Raw genomic sequence first — 5,655 nt, 5'->3', positions numbered from 1 at the left:
ATATGATTGGGAATATAATCGTGATTGGGATATCATTTTTGAGACATAGTTGATATGGCCCTTCAATCTATAGTTCTTTAGGTGAGGTATTATCATTCTGGACTCTATGCTTATGGCTATAATCCCCTTTTGGAGGGAGTTCTCTGCTCTACAAATGGATTGTGAAGTCCTGACTTCAGTAAAGCATGTGAACCAAGTCACACCCCGTGTATGGCCTACTAGAACACAACTACCCCTCCATCAAAGTCATTCCTCTATCTATAAAGGCCATCTTGGACACAGAGAGAAATCCCAGGACTACTGGAAGAGCACGTTTGAGACCTCTGGCTGAAGTGGTAGAGTTCGAGACCAGAGGCATCAGAGACTATGGCATGGAGATGATAGATATAGCTAGGATTGACAGTCTTAGAAACCCTTGGGAGCAGTTCACCTATATTCTCTAGGGTCTCTATGCATCAGAATTGATTAGATTACAGTGTGTATACCCTGTAGTGTTATTTCACTCTCCTTTCCTAAGTAATTATACCAGATCTATCATTTTATGCAAACTCCATTTGCTGCATAAGTTTATGCAAACACAGTCCCTCCATAGCTTTGCAAACACTTGGTATCTCACTGTTGCTTTAGTCCAGGGCTTTGAACCAGTTCTTTCTGGTTCGCTCATGGCCAATGACGTGAAATCAAACAATAACCAGAAGAGAAAAAAATATATATATGGGTTTATGGCCTGATTGAAGCTTAATTTTCATCTTAGAAAATGTGGGTAGCATGCACCTTGTATAGCAGCCACTCTCTTGACAGGCAGAGTCAGAAACAGCAGTGCCAGGCTCAAAGATGGCTATCTTTGAATAGCCCTTGGTCCTCCCAATAACCTAATCTCACACATGGGAGGAGGCTACTCTCATATTCCAGAGTTTTGGCCAATAATTACTCACATTTTAATTATCATTCAGAGTCACCCAAAAGTTAAAAATCGAGTCTGTTCCTATTTCACTTTGTCAACTATGATTGAACTGCGGAAAAAACATATTGAAAGTCTTGTTCTAATCTGCCTCTGATCACTCTGCAGAGATTGAGGTCCCTTTGATTCCCAAGTGAGTCAGCACAACTGCTATTCAGATGCCATTGATAGCTAGCTTGAAAGTTTTCTTTTTGAGTACAGAGTTCCATTCTAAAATTCAGTAACTTTGTTATGCAGACATTTTATGCACATTATAGCTCGTGAGATGTAAAAATCAATGTCATATATATATACACATATATGAAGGAAATATATATATGTATATATGCACATATGTGTGAAGGAAATATTTGCACACCTATATGAAGGTAACAATATGCACATATATCAAGGAATGTATATGCATACATACATATATGTGAAGGAACTATATATGCATATGTGAAGGAAATATATACATATGTATATTTGTATTCACATTATAACTCATGAGATATAAAAACCAAGGCCTCATACATATAGATAATATATATACACACACACACACACACACACACACAAATATGAAGGAAATATATATGCATGTATATGAAGGAAATGTATTTGTGTGTGTATATACATATATATTTCATTCATATTACTTTCTTTGTACCATGATAATTATTTGGTGTAAGAGTAAGGTAATTTATTGGCATATATGTATGCTCCATAATTACCAACAAATAGAGCATATTTCAACAGTAATATCAAAAGCAATTTGCATTAAACCTTACCCCAAATGGCTTGCACAATGTTAATATCAACTTATTTTTTAAATATTGCCACCATTCCACATTCAGCCACCACAGGCAATACACATGTGTAAAGGAAGCCTGTGAGGAAAGATGGATTTAGGCTTCTGCTCTATTTGCAGCTTTGATATTTTTGAACCCAAACATCTATTGATTTTAATCTCTCCTTTTTATGTGTCAATTAGGCAGATTAAATGTGTGTATATAAAAATGTTTCCAGATACATGGTGTTACATTGGATCATAGTAAAACGTATTTTATTACAGCAAGAGCTGACATATGAAGCTTCTAGGTTTGTTTGAGAACACTGACATTAAGCATCCCCAATATAAAATTTCATTTTGGTATTTTAGTCAGAAACAATAATAATAATATAATCAAAAGACACTTATTCAATACTTATTACTTGAACTATTCATTGAACACTCATTTCCTCTTCAGTAAAATGCAAATAATTATAGCATTCGTGTAATAGTAATGGAGTCTGCTCATCTCTTAGTTCGGTGCGTGGTGCATTGTAAACCCTCAAAAGCATGGTTAAGTTGTTTGGGGCAAAAGTCAAGGTTCCCATTTACTCGTGTTCTAATCTCCATCAGTCTGTGCCATAGATTTTAGGCAAGTACCATTATCTAGTCCTGCATGGGGGTGAAAGCCACTCAGTATCATTCAAGACAATCTCAGGATTAGAGTGTTTGGGCATAAACAAGAAAAGAAATGACTCACAATTAGAGGATGAAATCATAGGAAAAACTAACATTAGCATCTAAACAAGAAAATGAGCCTTTTGACATTGAAAAATATCACTACCTTTTCAATTTCATTAAAGTCTCCAATAGACACACACATTTATTTCTGTGCTACGTGTCTGATAGCAAGAAGAGGCAAAAACATCAGTCTGCAAGCTCTGGGACTCTCAGCTGTGACAGCACTGATGAAATATATGTTTCCCGAAGAGACGTACAATCCAGACTCTCTGTGACTATTGAAATATTAAGGAAATTACTTATAAAACAGATAAAAATCCATTATACACGTGTAACCTAGAAACTGCAAGGGAGGATGGGAAGGAGTAATTTCCAGTCTTCCTTGAAGAAAAAAAAAATAGATTTTTTTCCCTCTTGTTATTATCTTGGTGAAATTAAATTTCATTGTGTGCTTCTCATCTTCATAATTACCAGTTTGCTTTGAGAATTAGATATAAAAAGCCACCTCATATAAAGGTAGCAGCTGATTTTTCTAAATATTATAATTTTAAAATGATAAAAAGAGGAATAACATTTCAAATGATCATTTTAATCACCATGCTTGTTCTATATCAGCCCACCCACATGACTCAACATGCTCATTTACAGGCATTGAAACAGGGTGCCTACAAGGATGTCCATCCTGGTCCTAAAACCATATGGATCATTACAGGGGTGTGGATCCTACAAATATAATCTTGGGTTTATGGGAGAAGTGCAAAGGCCAAGGTCTAGAAACCTAGGGAGCTCAGGAGATTTAGTAAACTGGATTATAGCCCCAGAAAATGTTTGCACCCTAATTTTTCCCAATAAACACCTGTGAATGTGTTACATCACATGGCAAGAGACATTTTGCAGACTTGATAAAGTTGTGGATTTGAGATAGAGAATGTATATAGGTAGCGTCAATCTAATCACATAAATCTTATCTGTAATTAAAGAAAGATGATGATGGAAGATAAGAACCAAAGAGATGTTGGCATGAAAGATTCAACTTTCTGTTTCTGACTTTGAAGATGAAAGAGGGTCATGGACCAAGAAATGCAAGCAAGTTTTGGAAACTGGAACAGGCAAGGGAATGAATTCTCCCTGGAGATTCCAGAGGAAGCATAGCCATGTGGGCACCTTGATTTGAGTGGAGTGAGATGTGTATCCAACCTCTGACCTCTGGAACTGTAGCATAACTTAAGTTGTGTTGTTTAAAGTCACGGTTTCTGGCCATTTGTTGCACCAGCATAGTAAATGAGTTTTAAGTGTGTGTGGAAACCAATTGACTAACTTAATAGTCTCTCCTTAATCCCCTCTCCTTCTTTTATCTTGCTCTGCATGTCATTTTATACAATGGGCCTGCAACTCTGCTGGTATCCCCATGCTTGAGGTCCTGACAATGTATTTTATCAACTTTTAATAGGATAACAGATGCTCTTTCAAGATAGAATTGGCCAATTCAGATACTGATGAATGGAAGTATAGTATGCTGCTGCAAGCAGTTCCAAATTTCCTACTGCTTCAACCAATCAAACTCCTTTGAACATCAAACACAAACAGGATCTAGTCTTACTCTTCAAATCTTCTTCCTTTTCTCTTTCCTTCCTAATGGCGATTCCCTTGATTCAAACATACTAAGAGTTATTATTTATGCAATGAAGTTACATAACCTGGTGTCAATCTGGGATTTGAGAGGATTAAGAGTGAAGGGGTTGAGTCTAGTCTGTCAATCATATTATAGCCAATGAGGCCTCTGTGTAGGCATGGGCTTCTCCTGAGAATTCTGGGAATTCCTGAATTTTCCTCCTTGGAGGCAGGAGACACTTCTCTCTCTCTGTTCACTCCCTGGGAATTTTGTAGCTGACAAGACACATGGAATTGTGCCAGTGCCCTGAGCCTGAGAAGCCATGTAGAGACCCCTGCCAGTGCTGAGATGCTTACGCCACTGGATCCAGAAGACTTCCAACCCACTGGCCTGTCATCTTCCTGCATTCGACATCATTGCATGTGTTTCATGAGTCTGAAGAGGACTTCATAAATAGGTATCAGACATATGGGCTAATATCAGACTTATGGCTTGATCTGGACTGGGCTGGGACGTTTTCTCTATTTTTGATTGCTCTTGTATATAAACCTCTTTCTTGTACACGAGTGTCTATGGATTTGTTTCTCTAGTCAACCCGGACTAACCCAGTGGAGGTGCAATATTATAATGCCAAGGATGTTGATATTTATTTTCATTATATATTGCTAAACAATTGTGCTGTTCATTTACAATGAGGGGATTTTATCATATGTAAATTGTACCTGAGGCAGAGAAAGAGGAAGGATCTCAACAGGATGGATTGATACAGAGACTGCAACAATGGACTCAAACATAAGAACAATTGTGAGGATGGCGCAGGACCCAGCAGTGTTTCTTTCTGTTACACAAAGGGTCTCTGTGAATCAGAACCGGCTTGTTGGCACCTAACAAAATTGTATCTCACTGAAGCTATACCCCAAAAATCTTTCATTTGTAAAACTGCAATTCATCATTATCATCATTATGCCCAACACCATCATTGCAGCCCTCATCACCACTCATTATTGACATGCATAGAGGAGAAAATAAGTCACACAGTAATAAAATGTGAAATGGACATTAAATTTACGTTCCTGTGGCCCAAGAGGCTCCTGATTTCATCAACATTTACCTTTATGAAGTATTTTGATTTGAAATAAATTTAGGTTTATAGAAAGATTGCAATGATTATACAGAGAATTCTCATATATTGTTCATTGGACTTTTCCAGATGTTAACATCTTACATAATCATGGCACATTTGTTCAAGTGAAAGCTTCTTCTTTAAATTCTTCTGGCAACTTCTTCCATATCACTATAATATGCTTATATTAACATTAGTTACTTTGTCAAAATTAAATAATGTCTACCATCTCTCACTATGAAGAACAGGGCACTTGTTCACACACACCGTGCTGTAGAGCTCTCCCTCTTGTCTTAATGTATACTAATTTTGAAGATAATTTTAGTATTTTATTGGCAAATTTTGATTAGTGAACACACATAAGCAGCTATTATGGCTTATATCTTAATTCAATAAATGTCTATCCATTTCTGCCTTCACAAATCATTGTTCATTCATCTATTGGAGTGCCTTTTTTTAGTGCC

The sequence above is a fragment of the Echinops telfairi genome, unplaced genomic scaffold, assembly GCF_000313985.2.
Source record: "Echinops telfairi isolate 266 unplaced genomic scaffold, ASM31398v2 ScPeMD7_4;HRSCAF=17, whole genome shotgun sequence".
In the NCBI taxonomy this organism is placed as follows: Eukaryota; Metazoa; Chordata; class Mammalia; order Afrosoricida; family Tenrecidae; genus Echinops; species Echinops telfairi.
Note: the sequence above shows the minus strand (reverse complement) of the source record.